The sequence below is a fragment of the Xiphophorus hellerii genome, chromosome 4 (genome assembly GCF_003331165.1).
Source record: "Xiphophorus hellerii strain 12219 chromosome 4, Xiphophorus_hellerii-4.1, whole genome shotgun sequence".
Lineage (NCBI taxonomy): Eukaryota > Metazoa > Chordata > Actinopteri > Cyprinodontiformes > Poeciliidae > Xiphophorus > Xiphophorus hellerii.
Window position 1 is genome coordinate 31,452,380 of NC_045675.1, and position 23,700 is coordinate 31,476,079.

Consider the following 23,700-nt stretch of genomic DNA (forward strand, 5'->3'; position numbering starts at 1 on the left):
AGCATCTGTATAAATTTGGACATGTCTATAGTAATTATTTAAATGAGATTGCACTGCATACCTTTCTACAACATTTGACTTATCTTGTTTTTTTACCAATATTGATAAATCAACTATAGCTTCTGGTAAAATCCACGGTGGTATAACTGATATTGGATCTGTTTGACTAATTTCCAGAGTGTCCACTTTAAGTTCCTTTACTTCCTTTTCAATTTTCCATCCATAACTCTTCATCTCTTTCTTTTCCTTTTCCCAAGATGATTTTAAAATTTCCCGAGTTGGATGTCCACATTTATTGCCCATCAAATTTAGCCAATAATTAATTCCTAATGTAGTTCTCCTTAGATCTAGTGGCATTTCTCCCATTTCTACTTCTAATGTTGCTGTTGGTGTTGTTTTGAATGCTCCGGTACATACTCTTAGTGCTTGATGTTGAATCCTGTCTAATCTATCTAAGTGAATTTTAGCTGCTGAACCGTACACTAAGCACCCATAATCAAGATCAGATCTAATTAACCCCGTATAAATCTGCTTTAAGGTTTTTCTCCCTGCTCCCCAATCACTACCCGCCAAACATCTTAATATATTCAATTTTCTCTTACATTTATCAACAATCTTTTGGATGTGAATATTCCACTTTAATTTCTCATCAAACCACAAACCTAAGAATTTTATACTCTTTACCTGTTCAATTTTCTGATTATATAATTTTAATTCTATAACCTTATTTGTTTTTTTTGGAAAATATAATTACCTTCGTTTTGTCCACTGAGAATTTAAACCCCCATTTCAATGCCCACAACTCTATATCTATAATAACCTTTTGTATTTTTTTAACTATAAACTCTATATTCTTCCCTCTTTTCCAAATAGCTCCATCATCTGCAAAGAGTGAACAGCCCATGTCCTTTCCAATATTTTCCAAATATGTCATTTATCATAACAGAAAACAATAATGGACTAATAATACTTCCCTGTGGCGTACCATTTTCCACTACATATTTATCTGAAACAACCTCACCTATTCTTACCTGTAATTTTCTATTTGTTAAAAAGTCTTTAATCCATTCATATATCTTTCCTTTAATCCCCAATTTGTATAATTTAATTAATAAACCCTCTACCCACATCATATCATATGCTTTTTCAATATCGAAAAACACAGCCACTACACTTTCCTTGTTTACTTGAGCTCTTCTGATTTCATGCTCAAGACATAATGTTGCATCATTAGTGCTCCTCCCTTTCCGAAAACCACTTTGATAATTAGAAATAAATCCCTTTTTATTCAAATAATACACTAACCTATTAATCATTTTTTCCATTATTTTGCATAAGTTTGAAGTTAATGCTATTGGCCTGTAACTATCTGTTTTTGAATGATCTTTTCCTGGTTTAGCTATTGGTACAATTATAGATTCCTTCCATAACTCTGGTAATTTCCCCGCCTCCCAGATTTTATTAAATAATTTCAATATTATCATTTTTGACTTATCACTTAGTTGATTTATCATTCTATACCAAATTTTATCTTTACCTGGCGCTGTATTTTTGGTCTTTTTAAGCACTCCGTTTAATTCCACTTTGGTAAACTCCACATTCAAAAAATTATTTGTATCTTCCTCATTCTCCATTAAATTTTTATACTTAAGAACAGTATTTTCTCTTCCCTTTCTTCCCTCTTCGCTAATGTTATTTGTACTATGTATCTTACTAAAAACTCTTGCCAATACCTCAGCTTTTTCCTCATCCCTAATTATGTCTACATCCTCAATTTTTAATACAGGATAATCAAACTCTTTTTTAATTCCATTCCTTTTTTGAATTACTTTCCAAATCTTCTCAATTTTTGTATCTCTTCCTATTGTACTACAAAAATTTCTCCAATAATCTCTCTTAGCTTTTTTAATAATCTTCCTTACTACTGCTTGCTTCCTTTTATAATCAGTTAAATTCAAATATATTGGGTTACGTTTTAATACCTTTAAGGCTTTATTTCTTAATTTAATTGCATCCTTACACTCACTTGTCCACCATGGTACCTTTTTCTTATCATTAATACTCCCTTTCTTTTTAATAGAATTCTCTGCAGCTTCCATTATTATCTCTGTAATACTTGCATTTACTTCATTTATCTGCATATTAAAATCTACCTTATCTAAATACATTTCACTCACATATCTAAACTTACTCCAATCAGCCTTATTAAAGTTAAATCTTTCCCCTCTATTTTTATATTTATTTCCAATTATTCCTACCCTAATAGTTATAGGATAATGATCACTACCTATTGTAGTTTCCTTGTCAACCGACCACTCACAGATACCCGCTATATCATTCGATACAAATGTTAGATCTATATCTGATTCCTTCCCCGTTTTAACATTGATTCTTGTACCCCTTCTCTCATTAATACATACCAAATTTTTCATTTCTATTACTTCTTCTATAATTTGCCCATTTTTATCATTACTATTACCCCACAGTGTACTTTTTGCATTGAAATCCCCACACCAAATTACTCTCCCCTCTAAATACTCTAATAATTCCACCATTATTTCAGCCATTAACGATTTACATGGATTATAGAAATTTATTATTTTAAATTTACCTCCCTGCTCCCATGTTTCAATTATTATGAATTCTAGTTCTTTCCCTTTTCCTAAGACCCGATATTGTATCCCTCGTTTTATAAATATTCCGCAGCCACCTCCTCCTCCCTCTTCTCGATCTCTTCTTATACTAACATATCCCCTAATCACAAAATCTAATGTTGGCTTTAACCAAGTTTCCTGCACACATATTATATCTGGTTGGACTTCAAGCTCGTCAATATAACCTTTAAATTCCTGTCCATTAGCTATCAGGCTCCTAGCGTTCCATTGAAGTATTAGCATAAACTACTTTCACCTGCTGCTCCCGACTTCTTCTCCACCTCTAACTTTTTATTTATTTCTTCCCATGTTCCTTCCTTAAACCCCAAGAATTTTTCGGCTCCTTTCACTATTATTTTAATCTTCTCGGTTTTGTTCTTAGCTTGATCAGTACAGTTGATAACATATGCTATGAATAAAACTAGATTTTCCACTGAATAAGTGATCTTAACTTCAGGTATTATTTTAGTTTGCTGTTTTGTTTGGCTTCTCATTTGCTCAATCCCTCTTTTTTCCTGTTCCCTCACACTTTTTACAGCTTCTGCATAGCTAATATTTTTAGTTGTTTTTATCTGCACAACTTCTTTAGCCCTCTTCCTAACCTCGCATCCTCCGTACGTGACCCTATGATTTCCCCCACAATTACAACATTTCTCTTCTACATTTTCCTTACATTCTTCAAATTTATGGTCTTCCCCACATTTTGGACATCTCTGCTTTCCTTTACATACTGCCGCAATGTGCCCGTACCTTTGGCATTTATAGCACCGAAGTGGTGGTGGTGTATAATGTCTGACTTGGAAGCTTATATATCCTATTTTTATGTTCATTGGCATCTCTTTTTCCTCAAACTCCACCAGAACTGACATACTCCCCACTCTCTCACCATCCACAGTTCTTGACAGCCTTTTCATATTGAACACCTTTGCTCCGACTACATTTTTCTTAAGTCTTTCTAGATCCTCATCTAGTGGGATCCCATATATCACTCCTCTAGTTTTTTTATTTTCTCCCAACATTTTTTTCTCCAGCACCGCTCTTTTACATATGTTTTCCACATTGAACGCCTTACTCTTTTGTTCTATATCTTTACATTCTATCAAAAGACTTCCATCTCTCAAGATCTTCACCATTTCAACGTCTCCTATTTTCTTTTTAATTTCCCTTGACACCCCAATTGGGCTGAATTTATCCTGACCTTCCTCACTCTTAAATTTCAGAATTACTTTAATTTTCTCATCCTCAACTTTTCTCCTAACTACCCTCTCTTCCTCCGAACTGCTTTCTTCAAAATCCCGTTTACTTCCTTGACCATCTCTAATTCCCTTACCGTCACCTACTTTGAATCCTCCTCGTCCTCTTCCTCTCCCTCTTTCCACTGGCGTCCACCCTTCGCATTCCCCTTCTTCTTCATTACCTATCTCCATTTCCATCCGAACCATTCACACACCAGTTTATGCCAATTACCGCCTTTTCCACACTCCAAGTTTGGTTTGACTCTTCTCTTCCTGCAGACAGCAGCCGGCCTCCGCCGCAGCTAGCCTGCCTGTCACGATCAAGCGATCCCCAACCGAGCGTTCGCAACTCAATCACACAATACGCTTCACCTGTCTACGCCCTCCTCTCTCTCTCCCGCTCTCTGCTTCTTCTCTCTCTCTGCTTCTTCTCTCTCTCACGTCAGAGAACGCAGCAACCCGATTGGCTGAAACTAGTCACATGGATTATACATAAATGTGACCCTTCAGAATAAGAGAGTTCGCTGAATAAGCAAAACTGGTTTATACAGTTTCTCTAATCAATTAAAATATCAAAAAATCAAAATACAGCAATTTTAATGTCTCTAATTGTTGCTCTCTCTCTTTACAATTTTAAGATCGATTAATTCCCTATTTATTCTCCTATTTATTTATTTCCTATTTATCTAATTTACTATTATTTTTATGAAGAGGCTATTTCAACCTGGGTTACATAAGCCACGACAGTCAAACAGAAAGGCAGGCGCTTTAGGACAAAAAATGAAAGAAAACAGAATGTTAAAATAATAGCAAATATTGCGGTTCATTTCTTTTTTTAAATTTATTTTTCCTTTACTTAATCAGGTAAACCCCGTTGAGATCTAGATCTCATTTTCAAGACGGACCTGCAACAAACTTCACTCCCCGTCGGGGAATCGAACCCCGGTTTCCCGCGTGACAGGCGGGGATACTCACCACTGTACTAACGAGGAGATAAATTTCTAATGCAGCGTTTCCCAATTCCGGTCCTCAGGCCCCCCTGCTCCGCATGTTTTAGATGTGCTTCTATTCCAGAGCAGCTGATTCACATGATTGCATGACCATCAAGTGCTACAGAAACCTGTTGATCACCCATATATTCAATCCAGGTGTGTAGCAGAAGGGAAACACCTAAAACATGCAGGGCAGGGAGGCCTGAGAACCGGAATTGGGAAAAGCTGTTCTAATGCATTATAGATGCAAAAAGATTTTTAAATCTCTCATGACTGAAGTTTCACAATTCAAATAAAGGTTTCACAAATCACACACTAGGTTTGAAATATTCTGCTATTGGCATAGAATAATCTAGTCCAGATTTGAAGTGTCGATGTATGTTTGTTTTTAAAGCAGAACAGATAATTTCTTAACACTTATATATTAAATATAAATTCCATAATTAGTTACTTATTTACAGTCATATGGTAAGCATAATTTACATGTTTACATGTTTACAGCTTTCAAAAACCCCATATTTTTATACTCAAAGGTGGGTTTGTGGCAAGGTACATCTACGCCCCAAAATTTCAAAAACCTTTAGACATAATGGGCTGAAACTTTTCCTGCTCTTTTCTGTTAATACACTTGAAAGAAAAATGCATTTAGAGTAGGCTACTAAAAATCTAAAGAAAGAAAAGTACAATAAAATTCTGAGCAAAAAAACGTTCAGCAAATACATCTTTGCCTCCGTCATAATCGCCCTTTGGCCATTTCCTGAATCAGAAGCTACAATCGTAAGCCAACTTCAGCTTCGATCCAGACGGTCAGTTAGGATCGCCGCCACAGCTAGAGGACTAGACTGACGTTTCCTTCTGTGCAGTCCTGTTCTGTTTAGGATCCTGCTCAGAGTGCGCATGCTATTAATGGTTTAATCCACAGTGCAAAGCAGCATCTGTATCTCTCCATGTATTAGACCAAACATGAAGGGAAACTTGACCAAGGGAAACTAGAACAGTTAGCCACTGTACTAGTCTAGCATAAAACCGCCACTTCCTGGACATAAAATTATCACGTTTAATTGTACGTGATACAATTAAACGTATCACGTACGTCTAATACGACGTAATAATACGTCTTATTAGACGTACTTGTTAAGTACGTCTAATAAGATGTAATAGACGTAAGTCGTACTTATCTTACATCTAAGTATCACGCTATAACGTGATAGCACTCAAAATATTTATAATGCGCTTCAATACAAATCAAACCAAAATTAATACTGTTCCATCTGAGGACAGTCGGGAATAAAACCCACTTACGTTTTTCAGTTGAATGTGTTTGGCTCATTTGTCTACACTGGGCCACACATATATACAAGCATGAACACCAACACTGGCTTAAAGATAAACAAGTGTATAACACCCCCAGCCCCAAATGAAGGATTGTGGCTTTACTGATGAACAGTGAGGTTTATTGGAAGTAAACCCTGAAGTAAACACACACACACAAAAAGCACAGTGTAAGCTACAAAAACACACTCTTACAACCAGAATGTTTCAACTAAAAATAATGTTCACCTCTAAAAATATCAACTCTAATTCAAAACTATGCCCTAGTGTTTATATACAACAAATTCACAATTTCAATCAATTAAAAAATTAGAACCATCCTTATTTACAAAAGAAACACACCTTGTGCCTCTGTCAAGGGGGCCGTTAATAACAAGACACATTTTAACACGTTGTTGTAACTTGTCTTCTGTTCCTTTCTGTCGTTAAGCTGCCATTCTACAACATATATAGAGCAAAATAAAAATAAAATAACATCAAATCTATTTGGAAATGTTTTGATGGTTTGAAACATCTCCTTTACTAGAAGGTGTGAATCACTTCAGAGCTTTTCCTGGTTGCCATAGCAATAGCAACTAATGTTACACTTCTGACTGATGATGTCACTAGGATCACTATTGTGTAATAGATCCTATGACATCAGCTCTGAAACCTCTTGAATAGTTTACTTGTGTTCTAAAGTCAGACCTGCAGAAGCCAGCGAATTTATAGTGAGTTGTAATCTTTTCACCGTGAGACAGAAACGAAAGATGGATTCCAGACGATTACTGAAGAAGACAAAGAAGACCGGACCAAGGAAAGATTTGAACCGACTACAAAAACAGGATGAACCTTTAGATACCTTCCTGTCAAATGTACCTAAATTTACGCAAGATGTGGAAGTAATTGCTCGGGATTCAGAACTTCGACATGCACAGGAGGAGGAGGAGAGATATCAAGCCATCATTCGAAAATCACAGAAGAAGAGACCGAGCACAAGAAAACGAACTGCTTACGAAAGGGAGATGGTTAGTGAAGGCAATGATTCGGAATATGTGCATCAAGAGAGGGAGAAAAAAGTTCCTGGAAAGGATCAATTTGAAGACAGACGTAAGACGATGGCCTATGTAAATCTGGAGGAGATAAAGAGAAGAGAAGCTGCCAAAGACGCCTTAGAGGAGGAAAAGTTTCATAAAGAAATGGCCAAGAGGGAGTTTGCCCAAAAATTACTTGACAAACAGGAGAAGGAAAAGAAAATTGAAATGCAAAAGTCTTTGACTGCAGCATGGGATGGTCAAGTTGAATATAAACAGCAGAAGATGGGAATGGAGAAGGTTAGAAAGCAAGGGTCTGATTCCTTGACCAAATCAGAAAGGTTACATCGAATGGAGGATTGTAAGAAGAATGTTTACAATAATCTGGACAACATCAAGAAAAAAGAAGCTGCCAGCTACATTGCTTTAGAGGAAAAGCGATGCAAAGAGAGGGCTAAGCAGCAGCTAGGGCAACAGATACGAGAGGAACAGGAGAGGAAAAAGAAAGCTGATTTGAAAAAGTCTCTGGCTGACACATGGGATGCTCAGATTCAAGATAAACAACAGAAGAAGAAGGAAAAGGCTGAAATTGAAAGGCAACAAATGGCTGCCATAATGGAGTCAGACCGACGGCATCAAATTGAGGAAATTGAGATGAGGAGACGGAAGAAAGAGACATACAGGAAATGTATGGAAATGGAAATGTACGGGACTGAAAGGCAAGCGGTGCTTCCTGGATATAGAGCTGAGGAAGTTGGAGCCAGGAGAGAAAAGAAGGAGGCTCAGCATATCTTGAAGACACAGGACAATGTTAGTGAACAAAGAAGAGCTGTTCCATATAAATCGGTCGTTCATGATCATGACATTGACTGCAACGTTCCTGTTAAGGACAGAATTCGTGAAATCCGTAAAAAAATAGTGTACGACCAAATGTCATTAAAAAAGAAGGAAGAAGATACCAAAAGGACTTTAATGGAAGATAAGTTATTGAAAGATATTAAACATCGGGAAGCTGCAGAGATAAAGCGTGAAAAACTGGAGAAAGAGAAAAAAGCTGCAGCTACCAAGTCTATGACTGATTCATGGGATTCTCAGATACAGCGCAAACAGCTGGAGAAAAAGAAACTTTGTGACTTTGAAAGGAAAGACATGCTTTCCTTAATCGAATTGGATAGAGTGTGTGGAGGTGAAAATAATAAAAGAATCCAGCTTGATATAAAACAGCCGATTTATCATGAAGTTTGGACGACTCTGCCAGCAGCAGAACCAGGGAGAAGAAGCTCCAAGTCCTGTGTGGAAACTGCCGACAAACATGACGCAAAACCTAGCAGTGCTTACAGACCTTTACTGAGTCGACAGAAAGTTAGCAATACCAAACCTGTCAAACTTCCCTCTCTGAACTCCGACTCAGCGCACCTCCCTGAGAATTGCCAACACAAAAATGTAAAACTCCCATCCATTCCCAGGCCCAAATGAAGAATATGTTTCTCAGTTGGCCAAGGAATGTGATGGGATTCCCCTGGAGGATCTGAACCAAGTGGCTGAGGAGAGGGAAGTCTGGGCCTCTATACTTAGGCTGCTGCCCCCACGACCTGGATGGATGGATGGATGGATGGACGGCTGGATGGATGGATGGATGGATGGATGGATGGCTCTTCAAACCAGTTTTTCCTTTTCTCTTCTGCCTGTCTGTGAAAACAGCAGCTTTCACTTATCGTTTACATAACATCTTTGTAAGATTGTCTGTTAGCTACGTCAGACATATGAGGCCTTAGCTTTGAAGGTAGCATACAGGGTATTAGTAAGTTTAAGTCATTGTAAGTCATTTGAACAAAAGGTTTTCTCTGGGTGCTCCAGTTTCCCTACAAAAATAGATAGATAGATAGATAGATAGATAGATAGATAGATAGATAGATAGATAGATAGATAGATAGATAGATAGATAGATAGATAGATAGATAGATAGATAGATAGATAGATTTTGTCTGTAATTTTCTTTATTAGTAAAATTAAGTAATCCTACTTAATCAAATACAAGTTTTCTCTGGGTGCTCCAGTTTCTCTAAAAACACAAATGACAGACAGACAGACAGATAGATATTGTCTGTAATTTTGTCTATTAGTTAAATAATTCTACTTTAAACATAAATTCTTTGCAGGTCTCAACAAACAGGATGGATGGATGGAGAGATTTAGAGCAACTTTGCATTAAAAGTGTCATTATTATGACACTTTTAATGTCAGAATAATGACATTAAAAGACAGAACAGAACTGTATTGAATTGAATATATATATATATATATACAGTGGGGAGAACAAGTATTTGATACACTGTTGATTTTTCAGGTTTTCCCACTTGCAAAGCATGTAGAAGACTGTAATTTTTATCATAGCTACTCTTCAACTGTGAGTGATGGTATCTAAAACAAAAATCCAGAAAAATACAATGTATGATTTTTAAATAATTAATTTCCATTTTATTGTGTGAAATAAGTATTTGATCATCTATCAACCAGTAAGAATGTTGGCTCTCACAGACATGTTAGTTCTTCTTTAAGAAGCCCTCCTGTTCTCCACTCATTACCTGTATTAATTGCACCTGTTTGAACTTGTTACCTGTATAAAAGACACCTGTCCACACACTCAATCAATCAGACTCCAGCATCTCCACAATGCCCAAGACCAGAGAGCTGTGTAAGGACATCAGGGATAAAATTGTAGACCTGCACAAGGCTGGGATGGGCTACAGGACAATAGGCAAGCAGCTTGGTGAGAAGGCAACAACAGTTGGTGCAATTATTAGAAAATGGAAGAAATACAAAATAACGGAAAATCTCCCTCGGTCTGGGGCGCCATGCAAGATCTCACCTCGTGGAGCATCATTGATCTTGAGGAAGGTGAGGAATGAGCCCAGAACTACACGGCAGGACCTGGTCAATGACCTGAATAGAGCTGGGACCACAGTCTCAAAGAAAACAATCAGTAACACTCTACGCCGTCAAGGATTAAAATCCTGCAGTGCACGCAAGGTGCCCTTCCTCAAGCCAGCGCATGTCAAAGCCCGTCTGATGTTTGCAAATGACCATCTGAATGATCCAGAGGAGGAATGGGAGAAGGTCATGTGGTCTGATGAGACAAAAATAGAACTTTTTGGTTTAAACTCCACTCGTCATGTTTGGAGGAAGAAGAATGATGAGTACAACCCCAAGAACACCATCCCAACCGTGAAGCATGGCGGTGGAAGCATCATTCTTTGGGGATGCTTTTCTGCAAAGGGGACAGGACGACTGCACCATATTGTGGGAAGGATGGATGGGGCCATGTATCGTGAGATTTTGGCCAACAACCTCCTTCCCTCAGTAAGAGCACTGAAGATGGGTCGTGGCTGGGTCTTCCAGCATGATAACGACCCAAAACACACAGCCAGGGCAACTAAAGAGTGGCTCCGTAGGAAACATCTTAAGGTCCTGGAGTGGCCTAGCCAGTCTCCAGACCTGAATCCAATAGAAAATCTTTGGAGGGAGCTTAAAGTCCGTGTGGCCCAGCGACAGCCCCGAAACCTGAAGGCTCTGGAGGAGATCTGTATGGAGGAGTGGGCCAAAATCCCTGCTGCAGTGTGTGCAAACCTGGTCAAGAACTACAGGAAACGTCTGATCTCTGTAATTGCAAACAAAGGTTTCTGTACCAAATATTAAGTTTCGTTTTTCTGGTGTATCAAATACTTATTTCACACAATAAAATGGAAATTAATTATTTAAAAATCATACATTGTATTTTTCTGGATTTTTGTTTTAGATTCCATCACTCACAGTTGAAGAGTAGCTATGATAAAAATTACAGTCTTCTACATGCTTTGCAAGTGGGAAAACCTGAAAAATCAACAGTGTATCAAATACTTGTTCTCCCCACTGTATATATATATATATATATATATATATATATATATATATATATATATATATGTGTGTGTGTGTGTGTGTGTGTGTGTGTGTGTGTGTGTAATGATGACATTAAAAGTGCCATTATTATGACACTTTTAATGTCATAATTAAAAGTGAGGCCTTTTAATTATGACAATTAAAATTAAAAGGCCTCACACAACTTATAAGTTATATATAAATATATATATATATATATATATATATATATATATAAGGTCATTACATGACAAAAGGTCATTAAGTTGAGACTTTTCCACAGGAGACAAGTGTTCCTCAGTCAGATCAAATGGCACTTGGACCTGTTGATTGAATTGACTTGAGTTGGTGGTTATGCGAGTTTGGTCCATGTCTACGCGACATATAAGGTTTGGCTGAAATGGAGTACAGTCCAGAACAACATCCTCTTTAAAGACAGGGGAAAACTGGCCTAGTTCCATCCCAGGTTGTAACCTAACAGGTCCATTGGTTGGCTTCAGAAGACAAACAATAGCAAAACCATTTTTAGCTGTGGATAGAGTACCTGCCACAGAAATGCCATCCAAGTCCAACTGGTAAGGCTCAAGGCAGCCATCATAGATATCAGGAATGTCCACAGTTACCGTCGGGGGGCTTCATGACATTTCACAGTTGACTTCACAATGTGGTGGAACCATCATACATTCTGTTAAACAGTTCAAGGGAGCCAACTGGGTTTTTCTGATTGGAGGAATATCTGCTCCATATAAATTGCAGATTCCCCAACCAAAATCCAGAACTGCATTATGGAGTTGTAGAAAGTCCATGCCAAGGAGAGTGCCTTCACTGACATTCCTCATCACCTGCACATCATGGTGTAAGGTATGTGAGCCCATCTTAAGAGTCACTTCAATGGTGCCTAACGTGTCTAAACTGTGGCCCGTCACTGCTTTTGATAAGACAAAGTTTTTTTTCAAGGGCCTTTTAGCTAGTGCAGGAATAGTCATTCTGTTTTTTTTATTTATAAATTAAATGTGGGAGCCTGAATCCAACATAATGTGTGTCAGACCCCTCTAAGATCCCATTAATATATGAGGTAAGAGGTGTTTCACTTACTGCTGCCATCATAGTGCTAGGTTCTGGAGATAAGACAGAGGTAGTGATTTTTGGCAGATCCACTGTCTTTGCCACCAATCTTTGCTCTTTGGCCCAGTATGTCAAGCCGGTTATTATAAATTTAGGGGTCAAGATGGATGCTGGTCTTAAGCTGGAAACACACATTAGAGCCGTGGTAAAATCCAGCTTTTTCCACTTAAGGCAGCTAGCCAAAGTAAAACCTATTCTTCCCAGACAGCACCTCGAAACAGTGATCCATGCATTTGTGACCACACTGCTGGATTACTGTAATGCACTTTATACATGAGTCAATGAATTATACATTTCCCAGCTTCAGAGGGTGCAAAATGCTGCTTCACATCTTTTAACAGGTACACGAAAATTTGACCATATTTCCCCTATTTTAGCTTCCTTACACTGGTTACCAGTACATTTTAGGATTAATTTTAAAATCCTTCTAGTTGTATTTAAAGCTCTTAATGGCCTTGCCCCTCCCTATCTGCCGGTCCCTCCGGTCAGCTGATCAGCTGCTTCTAAAGGTACCAAAGACAAAGTGTAAGCTCAGAGGGGACAGTGCTTTTTCTGTGGCAGCTCCCAAGCTATGGAATAATCTTCCTTTGGGCATAAGACAGGCCTCTTCACTCGCTGTTTTTAAGTCCCTTCTCAAGACCCATCTTTTTTCTTTGGCTTTTGGCACAATCTGAGAGGTTTCACTATGTTTTATTGTGTCTGTATATTAATATGTATTTTTTATTCAATCTTTTCTATTTTATAATTGCATTGTATTTTATGATTGTGTATAGCACTTTGGTCCTGTCTGTCATGTTGGCTAATTTCTTTACCCACATGCAGAACGACCACAGGAGAGACTGAAATCAGTAAAATGATTTTTATTGCAAACAGTGAGATGTGAAATGGGTTCTGGAACGGGCTCACGGCGGTGTCTGGTTCACTGCGGAGCGATACCCTAACCCTAACCCTTACCCTAACCCTAACCGTTACCTGATTCCTGGGACAGATTTCCCTTGTGTGTATTGTAAGTTCTGCTTTAAGCCGAATGTAACAAGATGATCATATTAAACTTTTAACAAAAGGTCTTACTTTCGTCCCAACCACCACCAGGATCCCAAATGTCAGGGAACTTCTCAATTTTCAAATAAAACGGTACCATCATAAACTTAAACTAGCTTATTTTCTCCAAAAATGATAACAACACGAAAACACTTCCTTTTCTACCTCCTTCCCAATGGGAACCACCAATGGAGAAAATACATCCCCTCATTAAGGAACTCATGGCACAAGATAAGAGAACTACCAGAAAGACCCCCATAGAGCCAGAAATAAATAATCTTTCACAAGGGCAAGAGAATGCTATAAAGGAAATCCAAAATCTTCACTCCATAGTTATAAAACCAGCAAACAAAGGCTCTACTATAGTTAGTATGGACAAAGTAGATTACGCCTGGGAAGCCATGAGGCAATTGGAAGATGAGAATTATTACAAATCCTTGGACGGTCCCATATACCCGACACAAATGAAAATCGGTCACTTATTAAAACAACTTCACAAAGGAAAATATATTAATTGGAAACAACTCATCTTTCTGATGGTCTCCAATCCACCCAGATCTATAGATATTTTTATCTACTCCCAAAAATACACAAAGACCCAGCAGAGTGGGCAAAACCAGCACAAATTCCAAAAGGTAGACCCATAATATCTGACTTCTGAACATCCAGATACAACGATACTACCGGAGAATCAAATTAGCCTACTTTTCATGAACAATAAAGAACCACCCCTCTTTTTACCTCCCTCACAATGGGAACCACCAATAGACAAGGTCCACCCCCAGATCCTGGAACTCATCCAACAGGACAAACGAGCCAGTAGAAAAATACCAATAGAGCCTGAAAAGACCAACCTTACTCCAGGGGAGGAAAGCGCACTTAAAGAAATCCAAAATCTCCATTCTATTATTATTAAACCGGCAGATAAAGGCTCCACTATTGTTATTATGGACAAAACGGATTATGCATTGGAAACCGTGAGGCGACTGCATGATAAAGTATTTTATAAACCACTAAAAGAACCCACTTATCCTGAAACACAGATCCAAATTAATTACCTACTCAAACAACTCCACAAGAAGAGACACATCAACCGGAAGCAATTGCTCTTCCTTACTGGCACAAATCCACCCAGACCCAGATACTTCTACCTAAAATACACAAGGAACCACTAGAATGGACCAAACCCTTCCAAATTCCAAAAGGCAGACCCATCATCTCAGACTGTAACAGTGAATCCTATGGTTCAGCTCACCTGATCAACCACTATTTGAACCCCCTCTCAAACAAACACCCTAGCTATATTAAAGACACAAATGATTTCCTACAAAAGATAAACACACACCATCACAGAACAGAGCCTCCTATTCACAATGGATGTAGAAAGTCTATACACAAACACAGACACATCCAAAGGGTTGGAAGCAATCCGAGAATGCCTCCAGGAAAACCCAGATCCCACTCGACCGGATGAAATTATTTTGGAACTTCTAAAAATTAATCTGGAGAGAAATGATTTCTTATTTGATGACAAATGGTTCCTACAAATAAAAGGAACAGCCATGGGGAAAAGGTTTTCACCAGCCTATGCCAATATTCATATGGCAAAATGGGAAAAAGAAGCCTTTCAAAAATGCACCAAACTACCAGAGGCCTATTATAGATATCTTGATATCTGGGGAGTTTGGAATCATGACCAGGAGGATTTAGATCATTTCATACATACATTAAACAACCATCACCCATCTATTAAAATTAAATCTACAATTGACTCGAAACAAGTGGTTTTCCTGGCCACAATTACCTACAAAGGTGATGACTTCCCTAAAACAGAAAAACTGGACACCAAAATACACTTTGAACCAACGGATTCACACCAACTTCTCCATAAAGAAAACTTTCACCCCAAACACACATTCAAAGGCATCCTCAAGTCACAACTCATTAGATACAAAAGAATCTGTTCTAATGTTGCAGACAGGGAGGAAGCTACACGTATACTCTTCCAAGCCTTGAGGAAGCGGAAATACCTGAGATCCCTTCTATATAAAGTTAAGAAAGAAATCTTCCATGAAAACAACACAAACAAGAACATAGACACAAGCATACATATAATCCCACTCACAGGCCCATACTCTCATTTCACTATTAAAAACCACAAAGGAATCAGAGACAATTTTAAACAACTTCAAAATTCAGCCGAAATCATAAACCTACCCAAATACACCACAAACCATATATCCGAAGCATGACTAACAGCAAACGCTGGCCCATCTCCCCAAGGATTACCAAAAAACACGAAAACCTGGTTTACGTAATTTGGTGTAAAAAATGCAAAAAACAGTTTGTTGGAGAAACAGGCAACTCACTAAACACACGCCTCCAAGCACACAGAACGAACATTAAAAACAACAGAAAAACAGAAACTAGTCTAGTTCAACACTTCCAAACAGACTGAATGTTTTGTTTTTAACATAATCTTTGCTCGTCTTGCAGGCCACGGTAACTCACAAAGGAACAGGTAATTAGTCCAACGTTTAGAAACTACAGCGGCTGTAATGCGCCACAGCAAAGGTAAACAAAGGTAAAATAACCCAAACAGGTGATCAACTCAAAACCACTCCCACCTTTTTACTCTCTCTCTCTCTTTTTAACAGCACACCTGTTACCGTGGCAACCGCCTGCGCCCCGCAAGACGAGCAAAGATTGTTAAAAACATAACATTCAGTCCGTTACAATATCAAGTTTCCAGGCTTGATATTTATTTCTCGATTATTAATCAGCGCTTCCCTGAACACAGCGATGGTTGATTGACTAGCTGTACTTGGTGCTAACGTGTCTAACATGAGTAACAGTTTAGTCCGAAGCCTTTTCTGCTAAAATAAAATCTTTAGTGTATGTCAGATACAGACACATTGCATATTGATCTGTTTAGCTAATGTAAGACTGTGTAGCAGACAGGCTTCAAGGTGTAGAAGTTGTATCAGTTCTGCCATTATGCTGTACTTAGCTAACGGGAAGCTAAGTGTGTTTGTGAGACGGCCACGCACGTGACCACGTAGAATGGGCATCAGCCAATGAAAAGCGGCCCCTGTGGTAAGGTCCATTGTTGTACACCTCAAAATAATTGCCGCTTCTTAATGAACTTAAATCACCGTAGCCTACTGACATAACAAAAACAAGAAAAAAATTATGCAAATGATTACCTAAATATTAAATAAATAAAAAGGGTGGAGGGTGGCATTGGGGAGCTAAAAGGTAATAGTATTTTACCTTTTTAAAAAAATTAAACTTAGTTACATGATGGGTCAGTTACATCATTCTATACAGTATGAAGGCAGAATTTATGTATTCCACTTGTGAGTAAATTCTGCTGAACTGTCCCTCACTGCTAATGAAAATTTTTTTATCTTCAAAAACGTTCTTACAGTATTAAGCCACTGCGATGTAGTCAGAGGTGTAGGAGTTTTCCAGAGGAGTAAAATGCAGCGCCTGGCGAATAGAAAACAGAAAGCCAAGATCTCACCCTGCTGGGGGGACATGTTAAGTGTGGTCACTGTTAGTGGATCACTTTGGATCTGGATTCTAAAAGCCCCTGAGAGTATGGAAAAGAAATTACTCCAAAATTGATGTAAGCTGGCGAAGGCCTGTTGTAAAATATTTAGACTTAGAACCAGATTTAATAGAATTCATAGGAAATACATGAATAATTAGTTCAGACAGATTACAGCAGTGATTTGGGAATATCAGTTAGTTATATTTAGAATTTCTTGATATGCAGTTTTTGAACTAACAGAGTTTTATTCGAAACAAGAAATTGAACTGTGAGAACTGTGTTTGCTTTTAAACTGTAGTCGTCTCAGCAGTTTCTTTCTGTTATTTTTCTGGGGGGGATTTTATTCCTCTGTTGTTTGTTTCTCTGATTGGTCCTCTGCAGTGTCTGTTCGGCTACTACTTTCTATTTTTCTTGTTCTTCTTATTAAATCAGGGCTGTCAAACTCAATTGCACAGGGGGCCAAAATTCAAAACACACTTTAGGTCGCGGGCCAAACAGAATAAACATTTATTGAAGACACTAAAACTAAATGTTTTTTTAACATAAATATGAATAAAAACAGACAGGAATGTCCTGTAATAAATAAACTTAAACTTTAAATAACTTAAAATATCTTGCTCTCCATAAAAATCTATCCTGTCAAAATTACACAAGTTAGAAATATGAACAGGCTGCAAAAGATGCCTGAAAAAAAAACAAAAACCTGGAAATATAAATAAAATTTGTGCTTTTCAGCAATAACAAATCAAAACATTCAGTTTTCTTTGCTCTTATGCCACTTTGTCAGAGCTGGATGTTTGGCGTGAGGTTCTGTGTTGTGGAGATTCTCAGGATGGACTGCAGGTGTTCGACTGCCCTTACAAAAAAATTCCATGAAATTCACATGTGATCACGTGTGGTTCCCATTTTCCACATGTGATAAAGTATTTTGTTCATGTGATCCATGGTTTAGTCAACATGTGATCACATATTTCTCACATGTGCCTTAGTTTATGTGCCTCTGGCATAACTTAAATAAATGTTAAGTTATGCCAGAGGCATAAACTTCAACTTTAAGACAAAGCGACACTTATATTTATGTGTTAATAGAAATATTTGACAATGTAAAAAAAAAACTACAAAAATAACCAACTGGTGTGAAATAAAATAAAATAATACAAAATAAAGGGTTTAAGTCTGAGCTATTACATATGAAGCCTAGGCATAAATTCAATCTGGAAGACTCTACAGGCCTGAGTTGTAATCGTACACCCAAAAACAAGCTCATGCTTTAGTTGGGCATTTACACTTTATTAGCTGGCTCGTGTCATGATGAGTCAAATAACTTTCCCTGACAACAAGAGCCGATTCATTTTGACCTCTGGGATGAGATTCTACTACTTATAAACTGTTTATGATTTCTCACCCAAAGATGGAAGATGGTGGCGATGAATGACTCATGCAGAGCGTATGATTTGGACGCTCACGGGAAGAAAGAAGAGTTTGTGTGTGGCATTCCAACTTAAAATGCCACACACCTAAAGTGCCGGGAGAGAGTGAAGAAAAGTTGTTTTGTGGGAAGAGGTTATGATGATGTACACCTGGATGTGTTGAGCTCCCAGAATTATAGACAGAACAAATTTCTAATAGGTTCTTTACCAACTAATGATCTTTAACCAGCTCTCCACTGTCAAGTCTCATTCAACCCGGTTAACGTCTGCTTCAGTTCTAGTCAGGTTGTGAGCTGATTATTTTGCCATACAATATAGATACAAATCTATCTATATTGTGGCGCTTTATATTTTATTTTTTGGAAAAGATAATGAGGAGATACACTAATATCCACGCATGACGTTTATTGATAAGAAAAACCAAATCAAAGAAATAGAATGCACATCATAATGTTATGTGAAGTGTAACTCTGAGAGAACGTTGACCAGAGCGGCACCGTTTCTCGCTAAAATGACGGGATATCAAAGACTCAAAGGATGGAAAAACCACAAGTATTTAAACCAAAAGCTTGGAGAATTCTTTCAAAGTAAGCTTAAAAAACTACAGTATTACAGAGTTTTACTTTGAATAAAATGACATAGAACTATTCATAGCACCCATTTTTTGAAAAATATATATAGATATTTACAACAAAAAACAACAACAAAACTAAGAGACGTAAAATGGCAGGAATGTGTAAATCCTCCAAGCACTTTAAATTCAGATTTTAGAGCTTTTTGTTTCAGAACTCGACTTCCCAGTTCCCAGTTCAACTTCTTTGGACTTTTTCCACGACAACACAAAGTAAATGGAGACGGAGAAACCTGTGAAATACAAGAAAATTACATTTATGCTGTATAGAAGAAAATAACCAAGGAATTTATAAATGACACTGAGAGACTAATAATACAGTATACATTTTTTAATAGTGCTTTAATCTCTTCAAACCTTGCAAAGAGTTCAGTATGCAGAAGCTGTAGAGGCCGGGAGTTTTGAGGTGACCAAACGAGAAGAAGATCAGGCACCAGGCCAGTCCCAGCAGGACCGTGAGTGTCAGCAGGGTGCAAATTTCCTGCTTGGCTTGATGATGCCGCCTCTGTCCGTGCTAATTCCCAAGACATGAACAAACACACACACACACACACTGCAGGTTATATTTAATAAATATGCTGACATACAACTATGGTGAGAGTTAAACTCAATCATAAAGTCAGACGAAATTTACAAAAACAACCAGGTCAGACTGAAATTAAATGAACAATTTTCTGATCTTCAAGTCCCATCAGTAAAAAAAATTAAGAAAAGAAAATATATAAAGGTCGAACTGGACTGTAAGTGGAATAACTTTAGGAATTGTCCAATGGGATGGATACTTTGTCCATGTTGATGAGACAATCAGGTGACACGCCATGTTCTAGCCTAATCATTGCCTTCCTACGCTATTCCACTTGATTCGCATCTCCCTTCAGTGCTAAATCTGGGATTTCTCCCATTGAGCTCAATTTCTCTGGTAGAATTTCAATCTGGCCAATTAGCAAACAGAAGAAGTCAACGATGACGTAGATTTTCTAGGTTGTTTTAGAATTGTTGTTTGCCTGTAGTTTCAATGGCAGTGGAGGAAATGAACGAAGCCAATCAGTCCATGTTGGTCACACTTCCAAATATTGAGTGATTTAAGTCAGAACAAGGCAGAGAAATCACTCAGCTCTGCACTTCATTCTTCTCAGTGGGGGATGGTTGTTAACAGTGTACGTATTTTCCAGTAAACTTCATAGCGTAGCTTTCTTCATGGCTGAGCTGGTGCATTGCATACGTCACGTCCAACCGTTAGCAACTGGGTAAAATCAGATTCAATCAATTCAAACTTAAACAGAGTCCACGCCTCCAGAAAGCAATCGTTTTTCAACAGCTGTTGAAAGCTCAGCTTGGTCTACACTTTGTACGAATCAAAGTGTAGAACAAGGGGCTGGTGTTTACCAAGCTAGTTGTGTTCGGTTACCTGCTTTTCTAAGGAACCCACAGAAACTGTTGACCTTGTCTTGGAATCCTGCTGGCTGTTTCTGACATTCTGATGTCTGCGCTCTGATAGAGAGTAGCTTGAGTTGTATGAAGCGATGACATCAAAAAGGCTCAGCCTGTAAAGTCATTCATATTCATCTCCATGACAGCTATCAAGCCATGGAGATGTAACTGGCCCATTGTCGAACCTCTCCAGGTGAGCAGCAGAACCCATCTGTGAACTCGTTTTTCCAACTTTAGCCCGAAGTTAGCTTCTTTGACGCTGTAGACAGTATGCTAACTCCTTGAGTCATGTCAGTCAGTAAGATTTAACGCATCATACAAAAAAATGTGTCCTGAAGCTAAAATTCTACTGGACAGCAAAGATGAGCCATCCTGAACCCAATATGTAACCAGAACTCAATGGAACTTGAATTGCTTGATAGGATTTATGGTTAGGTTGCAACTTTTAAGATGTGGAGGACTCGGCTCAGTGAATTATCAGTGAATTTGGTTGAACAATGACATCAAATCTCAATAAACCAACTTCTGTTAGATCAGGCAATATGACATTATTTATAACACATTTACAAATGAAACAAAGGAATGCAAACAACAATCCCACTGCAAAAATGTTATAGTAATGCTATGCTAAGTAATAAAATGATAAAAACTAGATAAATAGGATAAAATGGTCAGAAAATGTCGAACTAGGGAAACCTCATCATAATCATATGTATTTTAAAAAATGAATGTGATTAAACATATAAAGCTAATGCCTAAATTCTGGGATACAAAGTCAAAGAAAGAGCTAAAGGTCAAGCAAAAGCCAGCTAAACAAGGAATGTTAAATTTAGTCGGTGGATGCTGACCTTGTGCTGAGGTCTTCAACTATCTAGAGTCAACAAAAGTTTATGTGGCCTTGAGAACAGAGCACATGGAGCTCTGTGGACTGGGGTTTTATGGGACAGCAGCTGCATACAAACTTTATGTGACCAAGTGGAATATGCAAAGCATTTATTTAATTGTTGCAAAACAGCAGCGTAGTGGAGACATGCTCTACGGAATGAATCCTACATCCCTGCCACACCCAACTGTTTGTACACCCACTGTGTAAAGTTCAGTATAGCAGGGATTGGTGCCAGGCTGTTTTTCCATCCATCCATCCATCCATCCACCCACACACACACACACACGCCTTCACGCACACACACATACATCCATAGACACACACACACACACACACACACATACATACATCCATACATACGGGTGCTGTTGCCCATCTCCAGCGAATGTTTGGGGCGAGAGGCGGGGTACACTCTGGACAGGTCACCAGTCTGTCATAGGCTTCAGCAAACAAATTTAATATTTTCATAATCCCAATTTTGTGTGACCGTTTTGGTTGGTGACCTCTTCCTATTCCAACAACCTCCTTTACACTCTCTTAGAACATGTGAAAAGCCTCCGTAAGAGTTAAAGCTGTTATAAAAAAGGTCGGCCAACATCTTATTTAAACCGTATGGATTAAGGATTGAAAGTCATCCAGGTGTATTTGCCTCTAAAGGCAGACAAACAAATATTTGAGACATTAGTGTGGATAAATGAAGAGGAGTCGAAAAAGTAAGTATTGATGAAACACAGGAATATTGTTCTTTCTAAATGTTTATGTTTTACAAAATATTTGTACAATTCAGTGATGATTAATTTAGAAGTGTAATGAGTACAAAGAAATTCTGAAACTATTACCTGTTTGTTTACGTCACCACCCATGTACCATTTGATTGTCAATCCAAACATGATCACATTAAAGAGGAACACTACGCTGAACAGGCCCAGTGTGGTCACCATCTTTGCTGTGTCATCTTTTATGTAGCATCTGTACAGAAAGGAAGCAATTCATCATCATATAATGGAAAAACTTTGTAAAGGAATCTATAATGCTCAACAAGGTGATAAATAAAAATGCAAGAAATTCAATATAGTTACCATTTTGTGCATGTCTTATTATTTAAGATCATATGGAAGGATTTAAATGCATATACTGTACATCCAAAAGCAATTTCAACAATAGACAATTCCTGCTGTACCTACTTCTGACACATTTTTTACCCAACTAGATGTAAGATGGCTATACGTTTCATTAACAGTTCCTGCTAATTCCCCTTTGAGATGTATGATCAAATTGGCAGCCGAAGAACTCATAATTCGCCAATGAATTTGGGTGAATACGTTGAGACTGCGTTTCGTATTGGACTAAATTTTGTTTTCTAAATTCCAAAATCTGTCCCTGTTTTCCACATTGCATAAATCATCCCCTTACTAATTCACCAGTCCCTTTCCCCACAAGGTTTAAAGGTATGTGTGTTCAGCTCCAGTCCTCCAGGACTGGTATCCTTCCTGCTTCAGATGTTTCTCTAAACACAGCACAACACAGCTGACTCAAATGGTCCAACTGCATCCTCAGCATGTCGGGTTCTGCAGAGGTTCTGCAAATAAACTGTCATTTGATTCAGTTGTGTTGAACCAGAGAAAGAACCAAAGCCCCTTCTCCACATATTAGTCTCCAGTTGCAGATACTGCACAGTCCCCATTTTTTGGAACCACCTCAGGGGAGGTACAAGACAGACGTTGCAGATATTGTGCGCAAGTGATTTGATGGCAGCAGATTGGCCCATGGAATCTGTGACAAGACCATGGTATTTGTTGAGATGGCAAGATGCAAACCAACAATTCCATGGTCAGACCTTGAGGTCCAAACCTCTTTAAGAATTGTGGTGGAAGAGTGCATACAGAATCAACTGGATAAGACAACTATTAAGGAGGAATGTTATTAGGTTAGCTTAAACTTTTGGAAAAAGCATGGCTCTCCTTCCTCCTGTTAGCCGGGTCCTGAGCGGATGTCGTCACAGCCGGCAAGGAAACGGCAGGCCCAATGACGTCACAGAAATGCAGAGTTTAATTCAATAGAAAACACCGTATGAATTCAACAAGAAACTTCAGAGTATACAGAAGTACATTCTTTACCTGAGACAAAAGAATTAAAAGAAAAAGAAAACAAAGGCGCCTTTGGAGACAGCTGATGCTTAAAAGCAAAACAGGGCAGTTGTCTGAATTCTTATTATTGAGCATTCCCTTTTCTAGTGAAGGCGTTTCTCTTTGTTAATATATGCAAATAGGGCGTACCTCTGTTTTGACCAACCAAGAGCTACCTTGGAAAAAACTTAGACCTTCCCCTGAGTTTTAATGACAAATATCAAGAGTCATTTTAGTTATTAAAGTTATAAGTTATTTTCACAAAACCTATCTTGCTCCTCTGCAGTCAGCTTCTCCAAAGATTTGAATCTTTACCTTATCACAAACAAT

The 23,700-nt window shown here is 38.2% G+C and overlaps 1 protein-coding gene and 1 non-coding gene across 2 annotated transcripts in view; both read right to left on the reverse strand.

Annotated features, from left to right (window-relative positions):
- The window catches only part of LOC116718462 (adhesion G-protein coupled receptor G5-like), a 90,546-nt gene that overhangs the window by 54,575 nt on the left and 12,271 nt on the right, over nucleotides 1-23,700 (reverse strand). The gene's annotated exons all lie outside the window — the stretch shown is intronic.
- Nucleotides 4,810-4,881, reverse strand: trnad-guc (transfer RNA aspartic acid (anticodon GUC)). The gene has a single exon. It is a non-coding gene; the product is annotated as a tRNA-Asp (tRNA).